Source organism: Amblyomma americanum, chromosome 5, assembly GCF_052857255.1.
Source record: "Amblyomma americanum isolate KBUSLIRL-KWMA chromosome 5, ASM5285725v1, whole genome shotgun sequence".
Taxonomy (NCBI): domain Eukaryota; kingdom Metazoa; phylum Arthropoda; class Arachnida; order Ixodida; family Ixodidae; genus Amblyomma; species Amblyomma americanum.
In genome coordinates, this window is record NC_135501.1 from 117,541,781 (window position 1) to 117,557,662 (window position 15,882).

The 15,882-nt window shown below is 45.8% G+C and overlaps 1 long non-coding RNA gene and 1 pseudogene across 1 annotated transcript in view; one reads left to right on the forward strand and one right to left on the reverse strand.

Annotated features, from left to right (window-relative positions):
* LOC144132615 (beta-alanine transporter-like) overlaps nt 1-15,882 on the forward strand; it is a 59,895-nt pseudogene that overhangs the window by 5,900 nt on the left and 38,113 nt on the right.
* The window catches only part of LOC144132616 (uncharacterized), a 141,287-nt gene continuing 139,256 nt past the window's right edge, over nt 13,852-15,882 (reverse strand). The window contains exon 5 of the long non-coding RNA XR_013314878.1: nt 13,852-13,976. This is a non-coding gene — a long non-coding RNA (uncharacterized LOC144132616). The remainder of the gene's footprint in view (nt 13,977-15,882) is intronic.

A 15,882-nucleotide genomic window follows, 5' to 3' on the forward strand; every position in this document is an offset into this window, starting at 1 on the left:
TGCATCGCCCGTTCTGTCCGATGTAGACTTTTCCACGGCACAGTGGTATCTCCTAAACGACTCCGATTGTGTTGAGAACTGTCAGATACATTACTGTTAACACAAGCTATTTATTGGTCAACCCCGCAAAGGAAAAACAACTCGACGGCTGCGATAGACGGTCGTCGGGTTTGGAATAGTCTGTACTCGGCCGCGTTGAACCTAAAAGCAACGAGGACATCTTGAGATAAGGCCCCTTTAATACCTTATACAATCTAGAAAAACGTAAGAACAATTCCGCTGAACTACTACCATTCCTAATCCGGTCGCATCTGGCGCCGCTTGCTGGCCGCGTGCTGTAGGTTTGACCAAAGAACGCGAATAAATATAAATATTACATAGATTAGCGGCAATACTCTTAGATGAATGCAAGCAAAACAAATACCACTGAACCCACCTGGACAGACCATCTGTAATCTTCGCACATCAGGATCAGAAGACTTTGGAGTTCATGGAAGCCTACTACATAGCCAAGACAAATCGTGTCAGCGATCCATCCCTTGCACTGACGTGGACAGAGATTTCCTTATTAGGTTGTAATAGCTACCTTTGGTTTTTGTTTGTTTCTTTCTTTGTCTTGTTTTTCGTGCTCCGTATTTGTACCGAGCGTGTAAATAATCCTTGTCTTTCTTCTCACGCAGTTCAATCATCATCAGCCTTACTACACCCACTGCAGGGCAAAGGCCTCCCCTATGTCTCTCCATTAACCCTATCCTTTGCCAGCTGCATCCACCCTTTGCCTGCAAACTTCTTAATCTCATCCGCCCACCTAACCATCTGCCGCCCCCTGCTACGCTTACTTTCTCTTGGAATCCACTCCGTTACCCTTAAGGACCAGCGGTTATCTTGCCTTCGCATTACATGCCCTGCCCAAGCCCATTTCTTTCTCTTGTTAGTTAGTTATATTGATTTTAATGGCGCAAAAGCAACTATGGCTATGATGCGCCAAACACAAGATTAGGTTTTTGTTAAATGTTACGCTTTTTATAGCTAGAGTTTGTTTAAAACATTGGCTTCATTAAGAAACTTAAAAATACTTGAAAGATCAACCAGTGCTTGATCACCTAAAAGCAACTTGGGGTGCAATGGGATGTATTCATTGTAGAGTGTTGTAAAATATTTTTTTCTCAGTTCTTCCAGTTTTGTACATGAAATTAAAATGTGGTTTACAGTGAGTACTTCGCCGCACATTTCGCAGAGAGGTTTTTCTTGTTTTGTCAGTAAGAAGTTGTGTGTAAGGTGTGTGTGCCCAATGCGTAACCGACATAAAATAACTTCAGTGAAACGTTCTTGATGTCTACATGATTTCCATTCTCCTAAAACGGGTTTTATAGAATGCAGTTTGTTGTTTGCCTGTTCTTCCCATGCAGCCTGCCACTTAATTCTAAGTTTACTGTGCACTAATTTCAAAAAAATCCCTGTGTGGTATGTTATCTTGTTTTATTTGATCAATTCGAGCTTGTGCTGCGCATGCATCTGCTCTCTCATTACCTACAATTCCAACATGGCTGGGCACCCAGCAGAATATAATGTTATGATTTTGTTTTTTTATTTTAATTATGTTATGTATGATGTTTCCTATAATGGGTTCAGCGGCGTTTCTACAGTGCAGCGCTTTGAGCATACTCAGTGAATCGGTGTAAATGACGCTATTTTTAATGTTTTCTTTTACTATTTGGTCTACGGCTACAAAGACTGCATAACTCTCGGCAGTAAAAACCGATGCATACTGTGGCAGTCGTATCATTTTTTCATTTTTGTCTTGAATTACTGCACATCCAACATGACTTTCTGTTTTGGCCCATCAGTGTAAAATTCAGTGAAGGTGTCATATTTTTCTTGCAGTTCAAAGAATTCTTGTAGTATGAGCTGATGTGGCATTTCCTTTTTATGTAAGTGTGTCAGTGTGAAGTCGCACACTGAAGGCAGGTTGTACCATGGTGGTAAATTTTCATATTTTTGTGCAATATTCAGCAGGGCATCCAGTACTCCTAACTCTTCACATTTATCTTCAAAGCGCATTATTAGTGGCCGGATGGATTGTGGTTTATTGTTAAATAATCTTTTGGATGGGCACTTGGAACAATGGGATGGCAGAGATGTTTAGGAAGAGTACGGGTTTTTCGGACGTATGCGCATGTCAGTGTGACTCTTCTATCCTCTAGTGCAGGCTCATTAGCTTCAATGTAAAGACTGTTTACCGGGGATGTTCTATATGCTCCAGTTGATAGTCGCAGACCAAGATTATGAACAGGGTCCAGTCTTTTCAAGTAGGATGCTCTTGCTGAACCGTATACTATGCACCCATAGTCCAGCTTGGAGCGTACCAGAGAGCGATAGATGTGTAATAGGCATGTTCTATCGGACCCCCACCGTTTTCGCGAGAGCACCTTTAATACATTGAGAGCTTGGGATGCTTTCTTTTTAAGGTTGTTAATGTGTGGTAGAAATGTGAGTTTCTTGTCAAAAGTGAGTCCTAAAAATTTATGTTCTGGTTTAATTGGTAGTGTGGCTTGATTCAAGTATAGGTTGGGATTGAATTGTAGGCCTCGTCGCAATGAGAACAGAACGGCTACTGTTTTTTGAGGAGAGAACTTGAACCAATTTATCTCTGCCCAAGCAGCTAGTTTATTAAGTGTGATTTGTATTTGTCTCTCGCAGGACGATATGCTGGAGGAAGTGCATGCTATCTGTAGGTCATCTACATAAACCGAATACATTATGGACTTGGGTATTACTTTGGCTAACGAATTCATTTTTACTACGAAGAGTGTCGTGCTTAGAGTGCAACCTTGAGGTACGCCATTCTCTTGAGTGAAAGTCATGGAGAGAGTTGTTCCTAGGCGGACCCTAAATGTGCGGTTAGCCAGGAAGTCGTTCAAGCAGTTCAGCATCCTGCCTCGGATACCTAGCTCTGCTAGGTCGCGGAGGATGCCGAACTTCCACGTGGTATCGTATGCCTTCTCCATGTCGAAGAAGACCCCGATACACTGCTGCTTGTGGATGAACGCCTCCCGTATGGTGTTCTCTAGGCGGACAAGGTGATCGGTGGTTGAGCATGCTTTTCTGAATCCACATTGATGAACATCTAATAGTTGCCGAGATTCGAGTAAAAAGGTGAGTCTAATGTTTATTACACTTTCAAAAGATTTAGCAATGCAGCTGGTGAGGGCTATTGGTCTGTAATTGTCAGGACTTGTTGGTGAATTTCCGGGTTTCAGAAAAGGTACTATTACTGCTTTCTTCCACTCCTCAGGTATTCTGCCAGTCATCCATATTTTATTGAAGAATTTTAACAGTGCCTGTACGGCTGTATCAGAGAGATGGGCAAGCATATTGTAATGCACATTGTCTGGGCCTGGTGCTGTCTTTTTACCGGAAGATAATACTCTATTTAGTTCCTGGAGTGTAATGGGCTGGTTGTAGTCTTCCTGCATGCCTGCTCCGAATGGAAGTTTTTGTTTTTCAGCTATAGCTTTGTGTTTCTGGAATGTGCTTGTGTAGTGGGATGACCTTGAGACTTCAGCAAAGTGCTCGCCCAATAAATTGGCCTGTTCTTCCAACGATGCTTGTGTACCGGGTGTTGTCAAAAGCGGAAGTGTGAAGGAAGTATGGTCACCAGTGAATTTACGAACTTTGTCCCACATTTTCTTTGATGGTATTGAACTATTTATAGAGGACAGATATTTCTGCCAGGAGGTTTTCTCAGCATTCCTGCACACGTACCGCGATCTCGCCTTGGCCCTTTTAAAAATGAGTAAGTTCTCTGCAGTGGGGTACCGGCGCAAGGTGCCCCATGCTTTATTTTGCTGTTTTTTTGCAAATGTACATTCTTCTGTCCACCATACTTTGTGTTTCTTCTGTACGAGTCCTGTTGTTTGTGGTATAGCGAGTGTTGCAGCAGATATTATGCATGTAGTAAATCTTTCATTAATTTCATCTATGCTGAGGTCTTCAGAAAATTCTTTATCTAGAGTGGCACTTTCTGTAAAAAGTGACCAGTCGGCGAGGTGAAATTTCCAGCGCCGTGGTCTTGTGGGGATGACTGGAGTGGAAGACGAGAGCCTGATGACAGTGGGTAGGTGATCACTTCCCAGAGGATCATTTAAAACATCCCATTTAAAATCGGTAAAAAGAGACGGTGATGTGAAAGCTAAATCAAGGAAGCTCATTTTTGCTGAGCTTGGGCAACAATATGTGGCCTTTCCTGTGTTTAAAAGACAGACATTATTCGAGAGTAGAAAATCTTCGATTATTTTGCCCCTAGAGTCACAGCGTTCGCTTCCCCAAAACGGGGAGTGAGCGTTAAAATCGCCAACTACCAGATATGGCTCCGGCAATTCATTGATCAGGCCTTCTAAATCTTGTATTGTTAATGTGATGTGTGGGGGGAGATATAAAGAGCATATTGTTATTGTTTTGTAGGTAACGACGCTAACTGCAACTGCCTCAAGTTTAGTGTAAAGTTTGATTTCTTGAGCAGGGACGCCGCTTTGAAGGACAATCGCGACGCCTCCCGAGAGTCGATTTGCCTGCTCGCGATCGCGTCTAAAAATGTTATAATGTTTAAGGATATGCACATGTTGTGGACCAAGATTGGTCTCCTGAAGACATAAAACTGTGGGTAGCATTGACCCTAAAAAATGTGTTACGTCGCTGTAGTTCCGCATAATTCCTCTACAATTCCACTGAATTAAGAAAGCCATGTTAATTTTTGGGGTGAGAACGCTAAGGCGTTTACTTATGCTCAGGGCCCGTTATGAGGGGTCTGTCTTTTTTTCGCTCAAGAGAGCTGTTCCGCCGCTGCAAAGCGGGCGGACTGGGAGTTGTATCCATCACCTCGCCAGAGGTGCTGGAGGACCGCGCAGCCGCGGTTGTGTTAGTTTCAGGCCTCCCCTGACGGGGGAAGTCCTGCGGGATGCCGACCCATGGACCGGCGCTCCCTGCTGTGAAAATGGCAGGGCAGCTTTCGCTGACCCTGCCTGGGGCGTGGATGGCCCTGCCATAGGCTCGGTGGAAGTGGCCTCGGCAGGTGCCGGAGTGCTATGTGGTGCTACGCCCCTGCGCACCACATCAGCGAAGTTTGGTTTCGCTGTGAACGAGAATGTGTTGGTTAGTGAAAAACGCCTCCTGGCTTCTTTAAATGAAATGTTTTCTTTAGTCTTTATGGTGATAATTTCTTTCTCCTTTTTCCAGGACGGACACGCCCTGGAGTACGCAGCGTGGTCTCCTTCGCAATTTGCGCAGCGCAGTGCTGCGTCACATTCCTCTGAATTGTGGTCCTTAGAAGCGCATTTCGCACAGGTTTTGCGGCCGCGGCAACTCTGAGAGCCGTGCCCGAATCTCTGACAGTTGAAGCATCTGCGTGGGTTAGAAATGTAGTGCCTGACATTAACTTTAAGGTATCCGACTTCGATGGTTTCAGGTAATGTGCTTGTGCTGAATGTGAATACCAGGTGTTTAGTATCTATTTCTTTGTTGTCTTTACGAATTTTAATTCGATAGACATCTGTGACATTTTGGTCGCTGAGACCTTCTAGCATTTCTTTTTCTGTTAGATGAATGAAGTCGTTTTCTGAGATGACACCACGGACGGTATTCAGGGATCTGTGGGCTGTTATGGAGACTGGGATGTCTCCAATTGAGAGAATGTCTGAGATCTTGGAGTTTTGGGTATGGTCACGGATTTCTAGTAATAAGTCGCCACTGGCCATTTTCGATAGCTTATATCCGGGGCCCAGTGCATCTGTTAGGCACTTGACACAAGAAAGGGTGATAGTATTCTTGCCTGTTTTCCTTCTACTGTACTATGTATGACATGGAACTTTGGGAAGGTTGTTTTCTTTTTCGGGAAAAAGTCTGTTGCTTCGTTCCGCCCTCTTTTCAGAGAGCGATCAGGTTTTGAAAGGGGGGGGAGCCATAAAGAAAATTTAGTTATTCGGTCATGGTGCCAGCCACCCACCACGGAGTCCAACAAGGGGACGGGACAGGAACTTGATAGCAAGTCCTGCCCACGCCAGCTGTACACCTCAACTGTAACCAAATATGACGCAACTCAGGGTAGTTGGTCACACAAGGTTAACCCTCGCCGCCAGGAAAAAAGGAAAAACCAAGAAGCGAGTAGGATATAGGAGAGTTGTGAGACAGAGATAGGAAAGTTAAAGATGAAGAGGAGGATAGGAAAAGGCGACTGCCGATTCCCCCCGGTCGGGTCAGGCCGGAGGTGCCGTCTGCAGGAAGCTGGGGCCAAAGTGGTGTGTTGCCTTTGCCAAGGGGCCTTAAGGGTCCAAACGCTCGGCATCGGCTCAACAACCAGGATCCCCTTTTCCCCGGACACGGCGGTGCCACGCACGGCGAGGCGCGGGTGCTCGGGTCCGTGGTGATGCACAGTTCACCATCATCCCCTTGCGGGGATGTCCCTACGGATGCTCGGGAACCCGCGGTGTCGCCACTCACCGTCGCGACGCCTGCAAGCTGCAGGCGCCCCCCTGCGGGGTTTCTTTCTCTTGATTTCGATTAGGATGTCATTAACCCGTGTTTGTTCCCTCACCCACTCTGCCCGCTTCCGATCTCTTAACGTTACACCTATCATTTTTCTTTCCATGGCTCGCTGCGTTGTCCTTATCTTAAGCTGAACTCTTTTCGTTAGCATCCACGTTTCTGCCCCGTAGGTGAGTACCGGTAAGATTATGCTTTTGTACACTTTCCTCTTGAGGGAAATTGGTAAACTGCCACTCATGATCTGCGAGAATTTGCTTATGCGCTCCACCCTATTCTTATCCTTCTAGTTATCTCCCTCTCATGATCCGGATCAGCTGTCACTACCTGCCCTAAGTAGACGTATTCCGTCACAATTTCTAGGCTCTCGCTGCCAATTGTGAACTGCTGTTCTCTTGCTAGGCTGTTGAACATTACCTTGGTTTTCTGCATGTTAATTTTTAGACCCATCGATCTGCTCTGCCTGTCTAACTCATTGATCATGATTTGCAGTTCACCTCCTGAGTGACTCAGCAAGGCAATGTCATCAGCAAATCGCAGTTTATTTAGGTATTCTCCATTTATTCTTATTCCCAACTGTTCCCAATTCAGGCCTTGAAATACATCCTGTAAACATGCGGTGAACAGCAATGGCGAGATCGTGTCTCCTTGCCTGACGGCCTTCCTTAATGGAATTTTATTGCTGACTTTATGGAGGACTAAAGTAGCTGTGCAGTTGCTATATATATCTTCCAGTATTTGGACATAAGGCTCTTCTACCCGCTGATTACGCAATGCCTGTATGACTGCTGAGGTTTCCACTGAGTCGAATGCTTTCTCGTAATCAATGAAAGCTATATATAGAGGTTGGTTATATTCTGCGCATTTCTGTATCACCTGATTGATAGTGTGAATATGATCTATTGTGGAATATCCTTAACGAAAGCCTGCCTGATCATTTGGTTGATTAGTCTAACGTTGCCCTGACTCTATTAGCGATTACCTTAGTAAATACTTAGTAAATACGCAGTTCAATATGCCTTTACAAATACTCGCATCGCTTTATCATGGCATCGCCTCGCAATACGGATATCTCGCAAACATGGCTCACACAACCAATACTACCAATGCACCAGCCGATGTTCACAAGTAGTGCTGCGAACTGGCATCTGATACTCACTTGCGCGAATTTAATGCATCAGCCCTTTCCTGAGATGTACTTTTCCACTGTAGAGCGATATCTCATAAACGACGTTGACAGTGCATTTTATCTTGCTCCATTGTGCGAAAACCCGCCGGTGTGTGTGCGTGTGTGTGTGTGAGAGAGAGAGAGAATGTGTGATTGTTAAGAAAGACCATTTCTACACATCACATATGGGCATTTGCCCGTCAACTAAGCGTCATACCCTTAAGGCGGACGAGCGCGCCGATAAGAAGGGGTGCGTGCGGCGGTGGCTACGTAAAGCCATGCAGAGGTAGAATTTCCAGCTGCAAGAGGGGGGGGGGGGGCACCGGGTTACATCGCGCAGCAGCGGGCGACGGCTGTGTTCACAAAGCGAGCGGGCGGGCTTACGCCTTTTCACGCGTAAGCAGTCCTAAGTGTCTGTGCCAACTGTTTATTTATTTATTTATTTATTTATTTATTTATTAAAGCAAAAGCTCTACTATAGTAGGATACAACCTAAAAAAACAGCAGTTGCTAACACTGGGCCACGGTCCGCGGCGTACTGTATTACTCCGCTGGCCCATCGTAATACTAAACGAAATCAACTTTTTAGCGTTTGGCTATATGAAACGAGCCATGTATCAACATTCTAGCTCCTATAATTTTTTCTTGTGATTAGTTTTTGCTTAGCTAACAGGAAAAGTTTTAACAACGAACTACATTATTGTCGTAAAGGAAATCTGTGAGGTGGTCGTGAATGTGGGCGGAGATTCACAGCAGACTTAAGTTGTATCCGACTATAGGGTATGTTCGCAAGGTCGTGTCCGCAGCAGTTGTGGGGAACTCGGAAGAGGTAGCGTCAAACGAGTGGTTGTAATCGAAAGAGGGTGATGTGAGGATGCTGCCCAAACGAATATTTTCGAAATCGGATTAGTAGTCAATTAGAGCGAACAATGTCCAAAAAGTGGGCGGACGAGAACACAAGTGGCGCCAAATTTGAAAACGCCAGAAGTGTGGACCACAGGCCCGGAAGTTTGGGCGGAACCAACGCGTGGCGCCAAATTTGAACACCCAAAATGATTGATATCAAATGAGGTATAATGCGCAGTTAACCGAAGTCGAATCAATAATTAATAATTAATGTAAACTGTTAAGCGGAAATTAAGTTGAATTAAGGCTATTATTGGTGTACTAAGGATAATTAATGGGTGAATTAATAGTGGAACGGTGCGGAGCGGAGCGATCACACGCCAAACGTGAAATGGGTATACAGCCCCATCCGCTTCGACGCGTCGCTCCTACGCCATTGGCGGTTTGCTGAAGTGACGTCACGATCTCGTGAGACACACGGAGTGACAGCGCACAAAAAAAAAACAAATTGAAATGAGTGTACGGCCCCTTCAACCTCGGCGCACCGCTTGTACGCCACTCGCTCTCTCGCCGTTGCCGCGTGCAGATGCAGTGTTCGCGCGCTGATGCCGTGGTGCAATTTAATTGCGCGTTGTGTGGGCGTGAGGCATCATGCTTAAGCCGCCTGTGCCATCGCATAGTGCAGCTTCAACGCAGATCACACGTAAAGAGATGTAAAAAGGAACAAAGAGGCGACGAGTGCCGAGGAGGCGTTAATGAATTACTCCAAAGCGGCTCGCCGCTGTGATCTCGAATTTTGTTGGATCACCCTCAGGGCCAGAGGTATTACAGTGCGGAGCGGTTTGGAAAAGCATTTCAAGAACAGAAATCAGTTCTTCTCATGTACAAAATCCTCGGAGAAAAATTTTGAAAAATGGAAAATTGCAAGAAAGTGTTGTGGAATTATTGAATGAATTGTCCATTATTCTGAAGACATTTCTTTTAAAGTGTTTTTATCAATCGCATCGAACATTTAAGACTGCCATGGAAAACCAATGAGGAACACTTTTGACAGCAAAAATGTTAACATACGGAAAGATGCAAGAGTTTCGTCGGGTGATCTCGGATATATCGATGGTTATAGTGAAATTTTACATTAAAAGAAAAAAATTCCTATCACAAAAGGTTTGCCACTCAAAAATTGTTGGCCATGTGGTTATCAAATATTGGATAAAATAATTTTCAATCTTTATTACATACTTAATTGTACGGTGATAGCTAAGCTATTGCGAAAACGCAAGCGGTCAACACTAGAGGTGAGCGATCCGAGAATGCGGCCCTTGAAGTATACAGATGAAACAAATTCAATTTTTTCAGTTATATGATTTCCAGGTCCTCAATCTTACTCCTTCGGCCAGAGCTCTTCGTCGGCGAGCCGCACCCTGTACATCGCCGCAGCGCAGACGGCTGCGCTGCTTGTGCACGCCGGCTCGTTGTGCCCTTGGCTGCAGCGCGTGGACCTGCGGCTCCTGCGCATCACACTGGTGATGAGCATGGTGCTGCTATCGCTGACATTCCACGCGGTCTCGGAGTCGCCGCGCTGGCTCCTGGCTATGGGCAAGTACGACACCTTGACCGCCGTCATCGCGCGCCTGGCCGGCGAGAACGGCGTGGCACTAGGCGACGTCTGGCGACTAGTCCACTACGCCGAGGCTGTCAAGCCACTTCAGGTGAGCCGACAGGAAGCCGGCAGAGCCAGCATTACAATCAACATCACGTTCAGCCCGGTTAAGCCTGATCCGAGACAAAAGCTTTTCCGACTGGTCTACAGATGGCTTGCACGACCAACCTTCTTAATCTCGTCTCCCCATCTCTCTTCACCTGCCACCCACGCGACGTTTTTTCCTTCGTTAGCCTCCCAGGCAAATATTTACCCCTTCTATGCACTGCGAGTTCTGGCGGATCTCCACCCTCCTCTTGATCCCATGGTGGGAGCAATGAATTCTTGTTCCCCTAGGCACGCTGTTCTCTTCCGACATCTTAATGTTAACCTTACCATAACGTTGCCGTACAATTTTCTATTCTCTAGCTCATTCAGCAGTAACATGCAACCCCCCCCCCCTAATTTTCTCATTTTCAACAACTGCTTTTTTTGTTGTCTGTCTCGGAACGTAGCGCAACATCAATCGGTCCTCATATCCAAGGCGAACATAGCGCACTCAATAAATAGACAAGAAAAAGCTATGTCAGTATAAGAACAGCGCTGCTTGGGCTTTTGTAGCGTAAGCTACACTGGCCGATGTTGAGCAGTTTCGCGCGGCTCCTGGAGAGCCATGCTGTGCATGCGCGAGGAGCAGTGACGTTACACGGTGCACAGCTGTCTCGCAGGAGCCGCTGCGCACGCATCCTCTGGAATCCGCACCACGTGACCAACCACGTGGCCAGCCACGGCGCCGGCCGCTGCTCCGCACCACGTTGCCACTCACGTGGCCAACCCCCCCCCCCCCCCCCCCCCCCCGTACAATCAGTGAATAAAAAAAAACCTGTGTCGAGGCAGGCAATAGAACCAGGGTCTTTGGGGTAAGGCGAAGATGCTACCACTCCGCCGCGAGGGCTCAACGTTTAGCCGTGAATACACGCGCATGTAGTGAATGCGCGCCTTTCATATATTAACTCTCCCGAACCAGATGTCGCATCCTGACCTAACAGAGCTAGCCCATCAATTTGTTTATGCGGTTCGATTGAGAATTATTTTCATTCAGGCGTCTTGTCTGTGGCTTGAAGTCCGTATGAATGACCTTTAGGCGCCGCGGTTGCAATCGGTCTGTCCCTTTCATCATGCTTCCTATAAATTGGTTTTCAGCGATGCGGCTGCTGCTACTGGTCCTCGCTCATTTAAGACAGTGTAGGAAGAGAGCGCTCGCATGCCACCCAGGAAACCACTTAAGTTTTACCTGTCGTCGTCCCTGCATCTTCTGCAGGTGGGCAAGCCGTTCAGGCTTTCCGACGTACTGCTCCTTCCCGAGCTTCGGGCCCGCACGGCGGCGCTGTCGGTGGTCTGGTTCTGGTGCTTCTTGGCGCGTTTTTCGCTGAGCCAGGTGCGTCCCAGCGCCTTCTCAGGTTGGGATCGGCTGCTGCTTGCGCTCCTGATGCTGCCCGTGTACGCCACCGGCTACCCCCTGGTGATCAAATGGAACCGGCTCACGAGCCTGTACATGGCATTCGCGGTGGCGTCCACTGCCGCGGCGGAAGCGGGTCTCGTCATCTTCTACGACTACCTGATGGCTGCCCAGGTGGGTACCGGTTTACCGGCGATTGAACTTGGAGGCTGATGAACAGGAGCGCGCCGTAAGCATATCCAGCGATTTCAATAATCCGACGTTTTAAGACAGTATTTAGAGACAGGACAACACGCAGAGATCCGAAAATGCCACGCCGCGTCGCCTAAAACTCGAGTTCACCAACCAGACCACAAGAATGTCATCTGTGAGTTGAACACCGGGTCATGGGTTCGATTCTGTTAGCAGCTGTCGCATTTTATCCAATGACTTCATTAACGTGGAACAGAACGGGGTGATGTCTAGATTTTTCATAAACAGGTACGTCATCAATGTGTGTCTCGTTGTGTGCCCTGACGTCAAGGAGAGGTGCTGGTAATGAGTGTTCAACGAATCTCTAGAGGATAGCTGGAAGGTCGCGGTATTTCGCCTTGCGAAACTACCGTATTTACCCGAGTGAACTGCGATCGCGATTTCAGCACGAAGGTCGACATCATGGGCACGAAAGAAAGGGAAAAACGACTGTAACGAACCGATGGCGTTGTGGACGCGCAAAGGAAAAAAAAAACAGCCGCCTCGCACAACTTTCCAATGGTCGCTGTGCAGTCGGCCAAGCCGGTTCCCCTCCCCTTACAAAAATTTCTTTAGACAGTCCATAGACTGTCTATGAACTTTAGTCTAAGAAGTCTATAGACAAATCCATTAGACCAGTCTATAGACAATCTATAGATTTATGTCCATACACTTTTTGTAGACATTTGTCTATAGACAGTCCATAGACAAATGTCTACTGAAAGTAAACAGGTCCATAGACAGTTTATAGACACAGGTCCATAGACAGTCTATAGAAAATTATAGATTTACTGCCATACACTTCCTATAGACTTCTGCACATAGACCGTCTATAGACAAATGTCTATAGACAAATGCTCACACTGTCGAGCAAGGAGCATGGCGCGCGACAGAGTCAAGGAGGAGCCTTCCATGAGTAGGCGCTCACGCAGATGGCAACTCGAGGTCTTCACCAGCTGGTCCCTGATCATATCGTCCGCCATGGTCCCAAACCCGCAGTCGCCGACAAGGCTGCGAAGGACAGCGACGTACTCATCGGTTGTCTCTCCTGGAGTCTGAACTCGACGGCGAAAGCGATGACGTGCGGCGATTACATTCACGGACGATTTGTAATGCTCCGACAGGATGGATATCGCCGCATCAAATTCGTCAAGGCAGGGCGCCTCGTCACCGGAGTGCGAAGCCGCAGCTGTAGGCGCTGGAGTGGACGACGGCGGCGCCAATGTATAAAAAATGCGCTGACCTTCCAGTCCGAGGCAATTCAGCAGGATGGCCTTCCGCCTGTCCGCGCCCAGAGTAGAGGCACCAGAGGCCAGCATGTAATTCCGGAACGCCAGCTCCCATTGCTCCCATGGAAGGGTAGGAAGACCAGGAGTCGGCAGGAAGGGTGGTGGTGGCTGAAGCCCAGAAAAGCTCATGACGGATGGTGAGCAGGCCACGTGAAGGTCCCGAATCAAAACAGCATCCTCGTCGCCAAAATATGTTGTATCGTAGTAATGATAATTAGCAATGAAACAGTACACGTAGCATACGGTCGAGCCGATCTCTATTCTCCTCCTTCGTCGTCTTCCCTCCCCCCATGCGCGCGAGTGCGTGCAGCGCACTTGCCACACTTCATCTTTATCACAGTAATAGACACAGGTCTATAGGCAGTCTATAGATGATCTATAGAATTAGGCCATACACTTCCTGTAGATTTCTGTCTATAGACAAGTCTACTGGTCCAGTAGACATTTGTCTATAGACTGTATATAGACATTCCAGAGTTATGTGGCCTGGCAATGCTGTAGAAATTTGTCTATAGACAGTCTATAGAGCTCTGTCTAAAAAACCTTAATAGACCATTGTCCGTAGACTGCCTATAGACAGTCTACAACTGTTGAAAAAGGTCACCACACGGTCTTCACAAATGACATGACGATCAATATACTTAAATTTAGTTTATTTTCAAGCTATGCAGGCAAGGAATATGCAACACATGCACCATAAGAATGCACCACATAAAAATAAATGGTGAAAGTAATGGTCCGACTATAGTTTCCTCAGAAGCAATCTTGCGACCTGTTGTCTGCAGTCAGTCATCCGGGCATGTTGACCTGTACAGCGGGAGGAAAAAAGTAAGTGGAACTGAAAAAAAAATTCCCACTCCATCTCTACAAATGCGCTTTACAACACAAGGCATATATACCCTGGCTATCCCATTCAAGAAAGCTAGTCGATGTTTTGGTTTGGTTTTATGTGGTCCAAAAACCGACGGTGACTCACGCTATGAGAGGGGCCGTAGTGAAAGGTTGCGGAGTAATTTCGGCCACCTGCGGTTTCTTACCGTGCACTGACATTGCATAGAACACAGGCCTCTAGCATTTTGCCTCTATCAAAACGCGACTGGCTAGACCAGGATCGAACCTGCATCATTCAGGTTGTAGTAGTAGTACGGTTTATTTGGGCCAAAAAATATACAAACTTTGTCCTGGGTGAGAAGGCTAATGGCATTGTTGCCTGATGAGGCCATCGCACCCCTGACAGCAGTGGCAACCACTATAGGCCTATTCGAACACATTTGCAGTACAGTACATCGTACAACAACCAATATGTATGCAAGCACACAAAACGAAACAAATGGACAACCCTGAGTACTGTGTGCATGCTTCTGTATATGGAAAAAAAAAAGGTTTACAGATTCCCGAATACTATTTACACGTACAACACACCGAAATATCATCCATGACACAAAAGAAATTCTTTGACTTATTATTCCATTAGGTACATATGTCTTTAGTGTTTTCTTTAGGTAGTGATGGGTAGATTGGTAATAATTCAAAAAGGCTGGATATTGATTCAATAAATTTGCTATTTGCATACATAATCTCACATCACCATAGTTGGTGCGAGATCGGGGCACCTGTATTTTATCTTCCCTAAGGATATGTGGAGTGTTTCTTTTTGTATTGCACCTCAATATTTGAACGGTGTAACATATACTGGTGATTTCCAGAAATAACTTATATTTGAATAGCTTACTGATCTCTAGTATGTCATAGATCTTAAAGTATGGCAAGCAATGTTCTATTTTTGGAATTTTCAAATACCACATATTGAGCGCTTTTGCAGAGGGTGCAGCTAATCAAGGTTTCTTTGTGTTGTGTCTGACGATACCTGGGAGCAGTATGTTAAACGTGAATCAAAGAGAGCATAGTTTGTTGCTTCACTGGCAATCTGTTTAATATGCCAAAAACACGTGAAAGTTCAATTCAGAGAGCTTCTGTGTGCAAATTCCAGAGAAACGTTTCATGAAAGATAACACCTAAAAAGCAAATCCTCTTAGACTGGTTGATAATGTTATTCCGGAACTTCAATTTGAACTCTCTATCTTTTTTGCTACCTTTAGGCTTGAAAATCAGGTATTCCGTCTTGTTTATCTTTAGGTCTGGGTTATTAAAGGTTAACCAAAAGTCTAAATAGTGAAGCCATTCATTTGCTTCGCTGTAAACGAAGCTTTAATTGCTACCTGAAAAAAAATACATTAATGTCATCTGCATGTAATACCATTTCAAAACAGCCTGTGGTGTTTACAATATCACTCATATATCAAGAATAATATGGGGCCTAGAATGGACCCTATGGAACTCCGTATTTAATAGTACCTCGATCGGATGCGATGCTCTTTATTGTGGTGTATTGCTCCCTGCAAATTAAACAGCTTTCCATCAGGACATGTGCTGTACCTTGGATTCCATAGTACGGTACCTTTATTAATAATATATCATGATGAACAGAATCAAAGGCTTTCCTAAAATCAAGAAATAAACCGAAAGTAAGCTTTCATTTCTTAATGTTGTCAGGAATTTTCTGTTTAATATAATGTAAAGCAGTTTCAGTTGCCTTATTCTTTCTGAACCCAAACTGCTCTTTTACTATCAAGTTATGCAGAGTGAGGAAATCGACAATTCATTGGTTCATTATGTGTTCAGCAACTTTTGAAGACTGAAAGCACTGACATTG